The sequence below is a fragment of the Euprymna scolopes genome, chromosome 2 (assembly GCF_053919585.1).
Source record: "Euprymna scolopes isolate OS-2025 chromosome 2, ASM5391958v1, whole genome shotgun sequence".
Taxonomy (NCBI): domain Eukaryota; kingdom Metazoa; phylum Mollusca; class Cephalopoda; order Sepiida; family Sepiolidae; genus Euprymna; species Euprymna scolopes.
Genome location: NC_136483.1, coordinates 49858285 through 49876631, shown reverse-complemented (window position 1 = coordinate 49876631; position 18347 = coordinate 49858285).

Genomic DNA, 18347 nt, shown 5'->3' with positions numbered 1-18347 from the left:
ATGAAACAAAAAAAGCAATGAAAATGTAATACAATAAGAACAAGAGCCATGTTTTAGTTGAGATTTTATTTATTCGTTCATTTGTTTATTGTTTGGTTTGATGAGAAAACAGAAGACGCTTTTGTCAAATTTACGTGAAATCTTTAAACTTTCATCCATGGAGAGAGAAGGGTCTTTTAAAGATTTCAAAAATTGTATTTGTCCATTTTTATACTTTTATGTACAAAGGAAAAAGGGAAAATATCTTTTTATGGATTTCTTTCACATAAAATGACGAGCTCTTCGGAATTTACATTATTTTCATGTTTTGATTTATTTTTTTATTCTGCTAATTATAATCAAAACATACATGCCCATACTACACACACATGCACGCAAGAACACAAGCACACACACACACACACACATATATATATATATATACAATAATAATTCTGAAGAAAGGCTTGTTCTTGTGAAAATGTTCAAACGACATAATGTTTGAATTTGTCAAATAGTCTTGATACAATTTTAACTAACAATGAAATGCACTATTTGTTGCTATCAACTCAGTGTTTGATGTCTTGGTTTTTGTTATATAAATGTAATTCTTGGTTCGTTCAAAGTGAATAAAACCATATTTCTACGTTACCAATTTAATTGAAATTTTCTGAAAATTTATCTGTAAAGTCAAGGAATGTTTGCATGTTATTAAAATAAATTAAGATCGTTAAGATGGCAAATTTTAAAAAATATATTAAATAAAATAAAAATATTTTTTTTAACTGCAAGACTGCCCGTCATTTCATTTCCAATAGAAATGGGCCTTTCACGTGCACCATACGTTGTCGACTTTCGAATTACAACATTAAACTATCTAATTAATAGGTGGGTAAAAAAAAAATTCCCTATTTTTTAAATTATATATATATATATATATATATATATATATATATATTACTTTAACCTTACAATTGGATAAAAAAACATATCATAAAACTTTAATTAAACTTGGAAATACGATTTAAAAATAGCGCGGATCAGTAAGTGCACTAGCACCATTTGTTTATCTTAATTTTTTATTTTTAAAAGCTTTCCGAGCGAAGCCTACCTAAAAGAAATTTGTCTAATTCTTAATTTCTTATGTTATTGAAAAAAAAAAGAAAAAAAAAAAGCATCTCAGAATTTTGATAAAATGTTCTATTATGTTATTGGAAAAATAAAAAAAGAAGGTAAATATGAAGAATTACTCCACCCTCGAAAATTCCTTTAAAATTACCACTCTTATAGGTTTTCGAGGTTGCTGAAAACGAAAACAATGTTTATAATTAAGGTAAACGAGTAGTTTCCAAGATATGAAGAAATGTTAGTTTTAAAAAGTAGAGGATCACTTTTCCATAATAATTTAACGTAAAATGATCACCCACTTTGTCGCCACGATTTTTTTTTGGGGGGGGGGGGGGGGCTTTCTTTCTACCCTTGGAAAATCCTTTAAAATTACCTGTTTAAATTGGTTGGAGCGGCGCCTCCCACCGCATCCCACCAAATGTAAACAGAATTTTTGTAAAATATTAAACAGTTCTTCTGTTCAGTTAATGTTGGTACGTAACTTATGTTAAAACAGTTAAACTGCATAAGCACCTGTTAAAAAACTATACAAATTCTATAATTGAATATCCTCCTTCAAAAAAAGAGCGAAAAACAAATCGGCAATTCCCCTCCGAGAAAAAAAAAATACCAGTGAGTGCATTTCTTCATATCTTGGAAACTACGTGTTTACTGGAATTTTAAAGGATTTTCCGAGGGTAGAAAGAAAGCCCCCCCCCCCCCAAATCGTGGCCACAAAGTGGGTGATCATTTTACGTTAAATTATGATAGAAAAGTGATCCCTCACTTTTTTAGAATTAAAATGTTTTCATACCTTGGAAACTACTCGTTTGCCGTAATTTTAAACGTTATTTTCGTGTTAAGCGACCCCGAGAACCTATAAGAGTGGTAATTTTAAAGGAATTTTCGAGGGTGAAGTAATTCTTCATATTTACCAAAAAAAAATAAAAAATAAAAATAGCATCCCGGAATTTTGATAAAATTTTCCATTTTCTCACGTTCGTATATAACAAAATACTTTTTTGGGTGGCCGTTGAGTTCCATGGCGACCAGCAGACTTATCCGCTCATGTAAATTAAAAGTGTTTGCAAGTGAGAAATTATCAATAAACGGTTTAGTTACTTTTTTTTTATACTTCATGAAAAGTATGTGAGAAATTATTAATAAATGTTTAGTAACTTTTTCCTTTTATTATTCTTAAGGAGCAAATCTTTTTTTTAATCATGAAAAGAGTTAAGCCAACATAAATAAATAAATAAATAAATAAATGTTTGTACATGTGACAAATTATCAATAAATGGTTTAGTTACTTTTTTTTATTATTTACGAAAAGAGTTAAGGCAACGTAAGTAATGTTTGTAAAAGGGCCAAAGGCAACGTAAGTAAATAAATAACGAAAATATTACGTGCGCATGCGTTAGCCTTTACTAAGGGGGGGGGAGTAAGGAATGACCATTAAATAAGTCGCCATGGAACTCAACGCCCAAGGAGTACCAAAAATAGTTTTCATGATATGAAGAAATTTCTTTTCCGAAAAGTGGGTGATCACTTTTCCATGTAAATTTAGCTTAAAATGGGCATCCACTTTCTGGCCACTTGAGGAAGGGCGGCATTTATTTTTGTGTTTATTGGCTTAAAGGTTTTTTGACAAGGCAGTTTGGTATGCGAGTGCATATTTAACAGCCTTCGTTTATGCTCGCATGTAGTGTAAACAAAGGCTACGTCTGTGAAATGGAAAATAGTCCCAGAGTTCAGGGGTTATTACCATGCAAAGGAAATCAAACAAAAAACTTTTTAGCCAAGAAACACACAGAAAAATTTAAAAAAATAGCATCTATTTTTTTCTATCGAATTCATTTGCTGTTTTTATTGAAAACTATTTTCTCCCGGATTTTTGATAAAGATTTTCCATAAAGGGCTATGCGTCTCACGTTCGTATATAACAAAAAAATTTGCAAACTGTTTCCGTCACAAAAAATAGTTTTTATGATATGAAGAAATTACTTTTTCGAAAAGTAGGCGACCACTTTTCCATGTCAATTTAACTTAAAATAAGCACCCACTTTCTAGCTACCTGAGAGAGAGAGGGGGGGGGATTTTTCCCATGTTTATTGGCTAAACAGCTTTCATTTATGCTCGCGCGTAGCATAAACGAAGGCTACAGCTGTGAAATAGAAAATAGTCCCAGAGTTCAGGGGTTATTACCATGCAAAAGAAATCAAACAAAAAACTTTTTAGCCAAGAAACACACAGAAAAATGCCCCTCTCTAAGGTGGCCAGAAAGTGGGTGCTCATTCTAAGTTAAATTTACATTGAAAAGTGATCATCCACTTTTCGAAAAAGTAATTTCTTCATATCATGAAAACTTTCTTTTTGCGACGGAAACGGTTTGCAGATTCGTTTTTAGTACACCGAAATCTACAATAAAATATTTCGTTATATACGAACGTGAAACGGGCTTTAAAGTAAAATAATACCGGATTTTGGGGGCAGATTTGCCATTTAGTTGTGCAAATATCCTCAAATCGGGAAATCACTAAAAGGGACTCTTAAAAGTCGTCACCTGTAGCGAGCAAAAGTTTAAAACCACTGATTATATGTCAGCCTACGTCACAATAACATATATTGAGTGAGTTCCTAACAGTATTTTGTATAGTTTTTTAGTTTAAACTCATTTTCCCAAAATTTCCCCAAATATAATGTGTTCGATAGTCTGCCAACATTTGTATTTTTGAAATATACCGATAAACACTGCATGTTTTTGAACGGATTAAACATTATACATTACATAAAAACACTATAATCTTATCCAGTTAGGTAGAACATTTACTTTTCTTGCCTTTGATAACATTTATTTGTTATATATTTATTTTTTGACAACTTCTTTGTATCTGTGTTTAGTAATACAAACCCTTTTCATTTAATGTAACGTTTAGTCGGCTCGAAAAACAGTGTTTATCTGTGTATTTGAAAGATACAAATGGTGGCGGACACTGTTGATTACGTTAAGTTTGAGAAAGTGAATTAAAACTAAAAAACTATACAAAATACTGTCACAAACCCACCGATTATGTCAGCCTATGTCATGGTAACATATATTTGGTGAGTTTTTGACACTGTATTTTATAGTTTTTAGTTTTCAACTTACGTTCCCAAACTTAACATATTCAACAGAATCTGCAACCATTTCTGTTTTTCGAGGGGAGTAAACATTTTACATTACATAAAAACATTAAACAATTATCCAGTTAGGTAGAAACGTAACTTACCTTACCATTGCTTTAATTTCTTTGTTTTTGGACAACTTTTTTCGAATCTGTGTATAGTACCCCCCCCATCACTCAAATATTAATTACTAACTCACATTTTTGTATACAGAAAAAAAAAAAACATTTAGCGTTTCAATATTTTTGCTACGTTCAGCTTTATCCACTGATTGTTGGTCGAGCCCAAGCCATGATTGACGGTAATCCTGCGGATCAGGATCCAATTCTGCAAGAGTACAATTTTTTTTCATTTTCGCCTTTTTTTTTTTTAAATTTTTGGAATGGATTGCTGTACTAAGAATATAAGAAACATGCATTTTCTCTTTTAATTAGAATTTTCCATTACACCAAATTGAGCCACAGCAACGCGTGGTAGGGTACAGCTAGTATTTATTTATATATATATATATATATATATATATATATATATATATATATATATATATATATACAGGGTGAACAGAAAGTCCTTGGACCATTTTTAGTTTTAAAATTAAATATTGTTTAAATCACTTTTTCTCTTTTCGAATGAAGTAAGTATTTAGTCTAACTATTGATCTAATTATTTTCAACAAAAATATTAAAATAATTTTGTTTAAACTTTCAGAAAAATGAGCAAATGAGAGGCCATAATTCAGCTTCATTGCGTGGGAAGGACAAACTCAGAGATTATTAAGCTCTTGAAAGTGGCTAAATCCACCGTGTACCATGTTGTGAACAGATTTAAGGAACTTGGTACATCTGAAGACCGTCCTAGGAGTGGAAGACCTCGCACTGCTCGAACAAAGAAGGTGATTAAAACTGTCCGAGAGAGAGTGAGGAGGAACCCGAAGGGATCTGCAAGACAAATGGTTTAAGACATGAATGTGAGCGTGACCTCGATGAGAACCATCGTAAAAAACGATCTCCAGTTGTCCCCCTACAAGATGAGAAAGAGACAGTACCTCACACCTTCCCAAAAGCACAAGAGACTTGGAAGAGCAAAGCTTCTTCTTGGAGAACTGAAGGCTGGCACGGCAGAGCGAGAGATCGTTTTTTCTGATGAAAAACTCTTCACAATTGAAGCGACTGTTAACAATCAGAACGACAGAGTTTACGAAAAATCTTCAGCAGACATTGATGACTTTGTGAGAATAGTTTTCCGCCGAAAAAAGCCGTCTTCCCTCATGGTGTAGGCTGCAGTCTCCAAATCTTGGAAGTCGCCTCTGATTTTCGTGGAGCAGGGGGGTTAAGATCAACACAGATCGCTACATTAACGATATTTTGGTTCCAGCATTTGAAGAGATGTAGAAACAATTCAAAGACCAGCCTTTCACCTTTCAATAAGATAGAGCACCATCCCACACCTCCAGAAAAACTCAGGACTGGTGCCAACGTCATTTTCCAAGATTCTGGAGTAAGGAGATGTGGCCTCCTGCATCGCCTGATTTGAATCCCATGGATTTTTCGGTGTGGTCTTTGTTGGAGGCAAAGGTCTGTTCTGTTGCTCATCCAAGTGTTGATGCTTTGAAGACATCTCTTCTGAGTGAATGGGCTAAAATACCTCAGGAAACGCTGCGTGCCTCGGTTGGTAACTTCAGACAGAGAATTGAACGTATAATCGAAAGGAAGGGACATCACATTGAAAATAAATAATTTGAATTTATTCTTGGTTTCCTAACTTATAATTTTCATTCATGTTTAATTTATATTTTTGTAATTTTCTATTAATAAACCACTTTTGAATTAGGCCAAGGACTTTCTGTTCACCCTGTATATATATGGAGTTCCTTCAATAAGTTTCCAGACTTTCGTTGTACAAGCATTTAAAATTGTCATAAACTCTTGAAAATTCAGTATATATACATTGTATGAGACGACTGGCTAATTTTAAGGATTTCAGGTTCAAATGAACAGCTACACAGGAATTAGAATACACTCTACTAAAGCCTGATTGTCATGCAATCTGGACGTGAGGGCACCTTAGAAGAATGATATGCAATAAAATTCCATTTCAAACTCAGAAAAATGCCACAGAATATGGAATGCTTCAGTCTACTTTTAGACCATCTTGCATGAATCGATCATCAGTTTTGGAGTAGCATAAGAAATTCAAGGAAGGCAGGGAGTCTGTGAAGGATAATGAGAAGTGTGGAAGGAGTAACGAAGTTAGAACACTAGAGTTGATTGACCAAATAAAGAATTTCATGGACAAGGACCGTCATGTGGCTACAGAGACAATAAGTGCACAATGTACATATTAATTTGCGAGGAACTGAAAATGCGAAAGATTTGCATGAAGTTTGTCCAAAGAGTGGTCAGAGCAGATCATAACGAAAGATGGTGTCATGGGCATCAAGACAGTTCCTTACCTTTTCTATAGTATAGACTTTGCTTCCTGCGATTTTTGGTTAATCCACAAGCTCAAGGAAACCTTAGAGGCTGCCGTTATGAGACAATTGAGGAGATGAAAGAGGCTGTGACAAGCCCACACAATCCAAGTACATCCATGAGCCCTTTCAGATGTTTTTGGAACAGTACAAATGCATTGCAGCTGAGGGAGATTACTTTGAAGGAAACTAGAGTTTCATGTGTGTACTATCAATAAAAATGCCCATACGAAAACGTTTGGAAACTTATTGAAGGCACCTCATATATATATATATATATATATATATATATATATATATATATATATATATATATATATGTGTGTGTGTGTGTGTCTGTGTGTATATAACTACTTCCTTTAATCACATAAATTAATATACGAAAGTACAAATTTATGCGTAAACTTTAAGTATTTGCTTCAACAGTGCTCAAAAGTTAGAGCTAGGTAGTAAGTTATAAAATATATATGGCGATTAAGCTACACAGAATATTCCGCGTTTCATCCATCCTGATGAATCCTAGCATGGATGAAATGTGAAATATTCTGTGTAGCTTAATCGCTATATATATATATATATATATATATATATATATATATATATATGTGTGTGTGTGTGTGTGTATTATTTTTCTAATAACATTCCTTGGATGATATGAACGATTTATTGAAACTCCATAGAACAAGGAAAGAACTTTAAATCTTTGTATACTTTGTTGAATAATAAATTTGTTGTTCATTTTAAATTTATAGAATATATTTCCAAATTTTTATTCATACTATTGATCTATCTCGTATATTAAGCCTTTTCATCCGGTAAGGATTGTCTTATAAATATTGATATTAATGTTTATATATACTTACAATTTACAGTATTATACAATCTGTAATCGAAAATTATTTCTAAAGTTTCTTGAATTTGAGTTGTATATATACAGTGTATCACAAAGGTGAGTACACCCCTCAGATTTCTTCAAATATTTAAGTATATCTCTTCATGGAACAACATTGAAAAAAATGACTTTTTGACATAATGAAAAGTAGTCTATTGGAAGCATATATAATAGTTAATTTATTTTCCCCTCAAAATAACTCCAAATATAGCCATTAAAAGCTAAATCCCTGGCAACAAAAGCGAGTACACCCATTACAAAAAGTTGTCAATATTAACATACAACATGTCGACTCTCAATATTTTGTGTGCCCACCATCATTATCCTAAACTACCTTTACTCTCTTGGGCATGGAGTTTACCAGAGCTTCACATGTAGCCACTGGAATGCTCTTCAACTCTTCAATTATGACATCGCAGAACTGGCGGATATTTCAGATTTTACACACCTCCACCTTTTGCTTGAGGATGCCCCAAAGATGTTCTATTGAGTTCAAGTCTAGAGACACGCTTGGCCAGTCCATCACCTTTACCTTCAGCCTCTTCAATAAAGCAATGGTTGTCTTGGATGTGTGTTTTGGGTCATATCATGCTGGAACATTGCTCTGCGACCCAGTTTCTGGAGAGAGGGGATCATGCTCTGCTGCAGTATTTGACAGTATATGTTGGAGTTCATGTTTTCCTCAATGAAATGTATCTCTCCAATATCTGCAGCACTTATGCAGCTCCAGACCATGTCATTCCCACCGGCATGCTTAACTGTAGACATGACACACTTATCTTTGTACTGCTCAAATTGGTGTGCATGGCTGTCACCACAGGAGGAAGCCTCTTCTGAAGGCAATACACAAGAAATCCCAAAAACAGTTTGCTGAAGACATGTCAACAAAGCCCATAGATTACTGGAATCATGTCCTATTGTCTGATGCGACGAAATTTAATTTGTTTGGTTCGGAAGGCCTTAAGCATGTGTGGCAGTGACCGAGTGAGGAGTACAATGAGAACTGTGTCATGCCTACAGTCAAGCATGCCAATAGAAAGAGCTTGCATAAATCCATACTGTTGGTTGGACAGAAGTTTAGTAGCAGTGAGGTGGTGGAATAAAGCTTGATTAATTAAGGACTCAGAGATTTTGTCAAAAAGAGAGAACAGGCTAATGGGGCAATAATTTAATGGGTCCGTTCTTTCACCAAAATTCTTGCAAACTGGTACCACAGAAACAGTTCTCCTGCGGTCAGGAAAACAACATTCATTAAGGCATTTGTTAAAAAGTTTGGAGAGAACTGGAGCAACCTCAGCGGAGCATTTTTTTAATAGTATAGCCAGCATGAGATCAGGTCCACATGCTTTTGAGATGTCAAGGTTTTTTTATGATAATATCATGTTCTTGAAAAGGGATGACTGTGGTTTTTGTCTGCAAAGGAAAATCTAAGAGATGTTTGCTGGGTCCAAAATAGGGTTGGAGGAAACCAATGGGCAAGCAGGTTAACCTTCTTGGTTGCAGTGCAAGCAACTTCATGATTGTTGGATAGTGGGGGAATTGTTGATTTCTCATTACTTGCTACACTGCTATAAATTTTCCAGAAATCACGATTTCCTATTTTTCTGTGCTTCAATGAATTTTCTGGTAGTTTCGGTATATTCTCTCTTAGCTGCACCCATTTCTTTCTTACAATTACTTCTAGTTTCTCTAAACTTTTGTCTATTTGTACTAACCTTATGTCGGATAAGTCTGTGATATGCATGCTGCCTTTGAGCAATGACATCTGCACAGGTAGAAGTAAATCATTGGAGAAAGTGGAGTTTGCTATAAAACTTCTGTGTGGGCACATGCACTTCAATTGTCACTTTGACCAACTCAGGAGTATGGAAATCAAGGTAAAGCCTATCTACTTCTTATATTGTTTAGGTTTGCAAACTAGTTATTTGATCGAGTCACCAACTCCAGGGAGGTTGTCGATCAGAACTGAGGAGGCCTACCTCACCAGTTTGGTGCCGAGACGTATGAGATTAGTGGCACAGATTTAGCATCAGAGTTTTCCTTGTAGATGACAAGATCTACGGGTCTACCAGCATCATTAAATTAAGATAAGATTGGAAAATGTGGTTATTCATACATTTTGAGTGGAAAGGCGTGGGTGTAGGGTATGCGGTGTAGATTTAAGATTAGTATCTACTGGAGTTAAATAAGGATTAAATATATATTTATGGATTAATAAGTACATTGGTAAAAGTATATTTCGAAAGAGTTAGTGTACGATTCAAAATGAGCTTTGAACTTCAGATTTTGATTTTCATGTAAAGACAACCACCAGTACTTTAGACTATGCAAGAGAAAAGAAAATATAGAGAGTTTCTACTTAATATAGATTACGTCAAGTATAAGTATAAACTATGACTAATAAGTATATGTCTAAGCAATAGAGTATAGGTATAAATTATAGATAATGCATGCTGACTATAGATGCTTACCCGAATTGATCAGAAGGGATTGCAAATTGAATTGTTATCATGACTGTACATGCATTCATAACATGAAAGTTTCATATCTGTTGCAGATATTTACGATGAGAGACTCTACTTAAGAAATCCCTCTTGTAAATGTACATCAGAAGCAGAGATGCATCATTGAATTCCGCCAAGCAGAAAAAAATTGAACAGATTAATATTCACGGTCAGATGTTGAACGTTTACAAAGCCGATGCAGTTGATGTCAGCACAGTTAGAAGATAGGTTTGTCGATTTCAGAGTGACGGCAGAGATGTGAGTGACACAGAACACCCCAGATGCCCATGCACAACCAGCAGCCAAGAAAACACTCCACATTTTGACCAACTCATCTGCGCTGATTGGCAAATAACAGTGAATGAAATGTGTAAAATTAGAATGTGGGTGTCAGTGAGCTGAAATGATGGGAAAACAAGTCTATTAGTTAATATATCAAGCAAACCGCGGTGAAATCTGATTATAGAACGTACAAAAAGTGTAGTCATCCAATCACTGAGAACCCAAGTCATATTTGTACAATCGCTAGTATGACGTCATCCAACAAATGAGCAAATTAATATTAGAATTTTCAGAATGTGAGATGATATCAGTATTTCCACATCCAAACACCGTAACAGCTCACACAAGCCATGAAAGCCAACGAACCACGCTACACACAGGAAAATCTATATAGTCTGTGTGATCTGTGTTAGCTAATAGACTTTCTTATGTCTGGCACGATTTCTCTGGTGGCAGAGTACTTGCGTCACATGCAAGAACTTCGAGTTTAAAATCCTGAGTTTAGATGTATGCAACTGGTGAGCTTAGATTAGGGCAAAACTTGAGTTGTTTTGGACTTCTGGTCTGTCAGCTTGCATTGCATGTGCGGCCTGTGGATATATATATATATATATATATATATATATATATATATATATATATATATATATATATATATATTTGATTTGTTCATTGCTGTACCAAGTCCAAAAAAAATTAAATAAGTGTTTTACGGTACAAAATTTATAAAGCACTTTAAATAAGGTCGGGAAGACTCTAGGGACCCCTTTCATCTACAAACTCATCAGGAGTCAATCGTTGAATTTCTATCGTGTAAAACAAATGCCACGCAAGAGCGAAGACTTAAGTGGGGATTACTTATAAAATTATAACGAATAGATGAAATGAAAAAAAAATTTATATATATATATATATATAATTAAATGAAGGGCGAGAGTGTGCCAATGCATATAAAATGGACTGGTTTAGGATTTTACACCGGGTTGACTCTTCGTATCACCTGAGGATTCTGGAGTCAGTCTCTATCCTTTCACGCAGGCCCTCTCTCTGTCGACAGAAGGAATTCGTAAAATCTTTGGATTATTTGGGTATATATTTTAAATTTTAACTTCCCACATATCCCATTTTGTACATATATTTTATACAATTGTATATATTCTACAACGGATAACTTACTCGTAATTATTTTTTTTTTACTCGTAATCCCATTCGCCCGTCATTTAATTTTATATATATATATATATATATATATATATATATATATACATATTTTTTTTTCATTTCATCCATTCGTTATAATTTTATAAGTAATCCTCACTTAAGTCTTAGCTCTTGCGTGACATTTGTTTTACACTTGATAGAAATTCAACGATTGACTCCTGATGAGTTTGTGGATAAGAGGGGCCCCTAGAGTCTTCAAGACCTTAATATATATATATATATATATATATATATATATATATATATATATATATATATATATATACAAGAGAGAGGAAGAGAGAGAGGAAGAAGGAGACAGACAGAGAGGATGAATAATGAGAGGTACATATTTTTAAAAAGTAACATGTTATTAGCCGTATTTAATTTCTGGTCTATTGCAAAGTACAAGTATTAAGAGACACATTCTAAGGCACACATAAAAAAAAATCTGGAACGCCAATCCATAGGAGACAGACTTTAATGCAATAACGGAAACCCGACCCACAACGCTACTGGGTACTAATTTTAGTATGTAACCGGGAATAGACTTCAGAGAGCGATTCTCGTATTTTATGCTCGACCAAATCACGATGTGAAATGGTAAAACCGGAGCTTCTCTTTTAAAATCATCTTAGTCTCTTCATATTATATTTGAATTATCAAATCACGTGGCTCCGTTTATAAATGAAAGCGGGAATATTTTTTTCAAATCTTTATTCAACAAAAACTGCCGCTACTATTAGTCGTGTACTTTTATGTAAGCAAGCTTTTGTATTTCCTTACATTTTACACAAAACAGAAGTGACTTTAACTCATTTAAACCTCGAAGCTATTCTTTAATAAAATATTAGAGCAAGAGGTTGATTATAAACCAATCCGGTCTCTATTTTTCAGGTTACTCTGCATTTTAAGATAATTTTATAGAACCGCTCCTCTCTTCAATCGAGTGGTTTTTGATTGGAGGTAAATTCTTCTGAAACCTTACTTTTTTTAAGGATTACTTCTGAACAACTAAATAAAAACTGGAGAAAATTTTTTCTTTAATCTTACCATATGCCTAAGTTCAAGTAACCGATCTGGAGAACGGGAATGATTCTATAAAAATATATGTTCTTATTTTATGAAACTTTTTGGTTTGAAACCCATTTTCACAAAATGATTTCTCATTATGACAACAGTATATTCTTTCTATTGTTTTGACTCTCGAGTATATATCAGACACAGTAAGACAGTTAAATAACCGAGAACTACATTACTGTATATAAAAGCACATAAGATATTAACGGATGTTCACTCGAGAGTCAAAACTATGAAAAGAATATGCTGTTGCCCTAGCTCTACTTATCATATACCTTTTGACACGTTTAGTTTGGGCGGTGCTTTTTAGGAATGGACATCTAGAAATTTGAAGTTATGGCAGAGTCATAACGTAATCAGCTCCAACCATGAACGCAGGAATCTGAATAAAATTCTGTGGCTTCTACACAATACGAATAGAACTAAATCGACTTTGCAAACTAAAACTTACAATTTAGTTTAGGGTTAAAATTCAGTTTAAGGTAAAATTTAAAAAAAAATGTTCGGTTCGTACTTTGTAGAGGGTTGAATGAAGTTCGTTAATGTTTATCGGTCATGAGTAAGTTGTTGGAATCCATATTAAATAAAGAAGTAGTCAACCACCTCATCAGAAAAAAAACAACTTCTTAGTGACAGGCAATATGGTTTCCGCTCTGCAAGGTCTACAGCAGATGTGCTAACGGTTATATCACATAGGATTAGTGAATCTCTTGAAAAAGGTTTCCTTTCCAGAGCAATTGCTCTTGATATATTGAAGGTCTTCGATAAGGTATGGCATAAGGGCTTATTTCACAAGATTTCCAGCTACGGTATTACTGGAAATGTTTTCTTAATCATTAAATCATTTCTCTCTGATAGGTTCATAAGAGTAGGCGTTGATGGGCAGAAATCAGAGGCCCACAGTATTAATGCTGGAGTCCCTCAGGGGTCCACATGGGCCCAACTCTCTTCCTGATCTACATCAATGATCTCCCAAAACACATACTTAAATCATTCGTTGACATCTATGCTGATGACACGACCATCTATGGCAACACATCAAAGGCCGTAAATGACAAAGTTCTCTCTAATTCTCTCTCCTCTGGTTTTGAGCACGTGGTACAATGAGGGAAGAGGTGACTGGTCACTTTTAATGCATCCAAAACCAAGCTTCTATCTTTACATCATCAACGCTCTGATCCCCATCTGGCATCAATTGAAATGGATGGCTCTCGTCTTGGGGAGGCTCCATGTTTTGACAAGCTTCTGAGTTTGACCTTTACTCCTGATCTGAAATGGAACACATACATCAAATCTGTTGCCAGGGACGCTGGGAAAATGGTGGGATCCTTCTACCGCTCCAGAAGATATCTCACTACTAATGCAATTCTCTATCTTTATAAAAGCCAAGTACGTCCAAGGATGGAGTACTGCTGCCACATCTGGGCACGAGCGGCTAAAAACAGCCTATCCTGCCTTGACAGAGTACAAAATAGACTTCGTGATTTAGTAGGGGATTCCCTTTTCTCTTCTCTACAACCCCTCTCCCACAGAAGAGACATTGCGAGCCTGTCTTTGTTTTATCGTTATTTCCATGGCAGGTGCTCATCTGAGCTCCAATCCCTCGTCCCCCCTCGCCAATCTTTCACGAGAAACACCCGTCTGGCTGAAACTACTGTCAATAATTTTCCCCACTCTTTATCTGTTCCTAAATCCAAACGTAGATTCCATGAGCAAAGCTTCTTTCTTAGAACTGCACGCCAGTGGAACTCTCTGCCGCTTGCCTGTTTCCCACCTGACTACAACTTGGACGTCTTCAAGTCCAACATAAACAAACTCTTGACAAACCGCCCCATTAAGTAAGACACTCTATCGAAACCCCCAATACTAATGATTACTACAATACTATCTCATTGATTACTATAAACACAGTAAACCTTATCCCTGAGTGGTCTTCGGGCCTTGATGTGGTGACCCCCATGTAAAAAAAAACAAAGACATCGCTTTCTACTTCTTCTAGGAACTGGAATTTTACCTCTCACCCTAACTTAACCATAAGTTCATGTAGTAACAAAACCCACTAAGAAATACTATCGAAAAAAGAATGAAATAAGAAAAACAAAAAACAATCTATCAATCTTCATCTCCATTTGCAACCTCCCCCACCCCCAATTAAATGAAAACAAATCTTTAAATATCGTCACCTTCTAGGCATAAAATATTTCACTATAAATTGTTTGCAAAAAGTTCCATTCACCGGCTAGCTACCTACATCAAGGCTCGAGAATATCTTGGAAAGTAACGACAGTATGTGGCTTTCTACTCTGCACCTCATATTTTAAAAGATTTTACTTCTTAGGTTTTTGTTCTCTCTTTTGTATGTCTTCTGTTTGAATATCAATCACTAATTTTTTAGTATTATGTAGGTATGCACTTCATTATGTATATGTTTATATAACCAATCTATTTGACGTAATGGTAAGGGTGCTCGCTAACAAGCCAAGAGACTGGATTATAATCCTCGGTCTAGTCATACCAAAGACTTAAAAAATGGTACTTCATGTTACCTTGCTAAACACCCAGCATTATAAGGGGAGGATCAAGGACAAGTGAAGTAATCTTAGGAATGGAGTGACGCCCTTCTATTCACTACATTGTAGCAGCTAATGAAAAATTAGCCTTCAAGTAGGCCTCGACTAGAACTAAGTGGAGTGGGCGACTGTAGTTTTGAGATCTTTAAATTTTTAAGCTTCACCTTCAAACATAATCTACATAGGGCATTTAAATATCTACATGTATTGGCCCATCGTACTATTTTCCACTTATTATTATTGGCGACCGTCTGCTTTCTTTGTGTTCTCAGTAACAGTTCGCTAGGAAGGTTTTGAATCAGCGTTTGGCACCTGAATATGGTTTTATAGCTGTTATATATTAAGGGCGGTTATAACTACGTCGTAATTTTTTATTATTTGGTTTTTCTCTGGCAAATATTGTGATACTACAATACCTCTTCCCTGAAATGAGAATTAAAAGATAGTATATTATTTGAAAGTTTAGTAAACTGAGTCAAGCATTCAACAATAGTAATCGTATATTTTTGGCTTCATACAGACAGATACCAAATGTCCATTAATAATAAAAGGTAGTAGTATAGCTTCGGCATCAAACAGACAGATACTGAATCTTCATTAGTAATAGATAAAATAAATTAATAATCATCTATATATATTTATATTTATAACTATTTACTATAATAATTATTAAATACCTACAGATACTCGTGTTTCATCCTTTCGGGAACCATCCGTGCAGGTTGTCCTTATCGAAAGATTTGCACCCAGCAACGAAACCATCACTAACTCGATTAGCGAGGACCAAATCAACACGGCTACCGTCAATCGCGAGAGATATTGTTGAAATTTAAAAATTTATTTTTAAATGTCTTAATGTCTGGCAGAGTGATCTAATGCTTATGATATCATGATATACGCATGCGAACAAAAGTGAATGACTTTATTTCAACTGTAAAGTGCTCAACAATAAGGAACAAGTTTCTTAAAGGGGCTGACATAATTATTTACTGTAATAATTATTAAATACCTACAGACACTAGTGTTGAATCCTTTCAGGAATCATCAGTGCAGGGTGTCACGATTACCGCCAGTCGAGAGGTTAAAACCCAACAACAAAGCCATCTCTGACTCCATTAGCAAGGACCAAGTCCACACGGCCGCAAATGTGAGATGATATAATTATTTCCTCAGCCAAACAACGTCGCAGCTCCCACGAACCATGGAAACCAACAATCTGGAAGTCCAAGACTCGGATTTTACACTCATTTGGGCTTACCAGTGGAACACAACCAAACTCGGGATTCGAAACCTAAATCTCTTGTATTCGAGGCGAGTATCCTGCCACCGGAGCAACCTGTGATATCAAAAGCTATAGTCGACAACTCAGTTTAGTTTATATAGTCAGAAGCAATTACACGCTGCTCATCTGAAACCTCCCAAAAAACCCCACATTTATCACAATGTTTAATTACGTAATATGTTCAGTATAAAATGAAAAGCAGTCAACACTCATTCAACCCCTCTTTCCTATTATTACGATGAAGAAATTTGAATCAGGCCGCTTTTCACACCCCACGTATATATATATATATATATATATATATATATATATATATATATATATATATATATATATATATATATATGTTTGTGTGTGTGTGTGTGTGTGATGTACGTAATTGCCATTTTTGGTGGCCAATAAATGGGTTAAAAACGTAAAATAGTCTCGTGATTACAATAACTGGTCATCCGATTAGAAGCTGAACTTGCTAATGTCCTCGGAGTTAATCATGAATAAACAAGATTTGATGTTGTTTGCTTGTTAATTTTTAAGAAGATGAATAACAAAAAACAAACAAGAATGCTATAAAAGCATTTTTGAATTTTTTTTTCTTTATTTCGTAATGAATATTGATGAGCTTGCAAAACCTTTGCTACTCGTTATCCAAATTAGACATTTCTTTCTCCGATTTCGCACTTTATTTTGTCTTTGAATTAATTTTAATTTTGTTTTTAGTATTTGTTTGTTTTTAATGAGCATTATCTGAAGAAAAGTTTTATTTTTTGATTTGGTAATTTAAAAAAAAATTAAAAATTAAAAAAGAAAGAAGCAAAAGGTTAAAAAGTTAATTTTTTTAATCATTGAACTCCTAATTACTTTGCATATTATTACCAAGATCTATAGTCAATTTGGTTTCTAATTTATGTGAAGAATCTTGAGAATAATGACACAGGAATATTTTAAGCGTTTTTTCTTCTTGCATTTGAATACTGTGTAAATTCGGGTATGAATATAACAATGCAATATAATTTAGTTCAATAAACAGTATTTTTTTAGAGGCGGCGAACTTTAACTTAAAATGAATAAGAGAAAAATATTTTTATTATACAAATCTATGGTTTATTCCAAAGATTAATTTTTAGCCATAATAATTGAAATACAATTCCGTGCAAATGTGCGTCGTGGATTGCGCATATGTTGTGTAATCTATAGGTCCAATTTTCACAATTTTACGCATCAAATTAGGCTGCATTTCGGCAATAACGCGTCGAATGGTGTCTTTCAAATGGACTGTTGTGTCTGGTTCATCAGAATAGACACGGAACTTTATATATCCACAGAGAAAATAATTAAATGAAGTTAAACCACACGAACAAGGTGGTCAGTTAACGGGTTCGTTTATTTTTAATGATTGGTTCATCAAATGTTTCTATCAGGAAATTGATCGCATTGTGTGCTGTGTGGCATGTGACTCTCTCTTGCTAATACCACATGATGAATTGTAAAACTAAGTTGAACTAAAAATAACCGATAGTTGTCAATTCTGCAATTAAAAGAAATAAGGTTGTCAATTTAAAATTCGTTGCCTCTAAAAAAATACCCTATCCAAGTTCTAGTATACCAATATGTTATAGCAGTTTAAATTCTGAACCCCTCATCCCCAGTGTCCTGCAAACCAATAATAATCAATACAAACACAGTGGTTAGCAAAAAATTGTGTTAGCAAACCTATTTTACAGAAGTACACACCATGAATTCCGAAATCACTACCCACATGTTAGATGTAACCATACTCTATAGGTAAATCCACCATTACTGAAATAGGCATATCAGC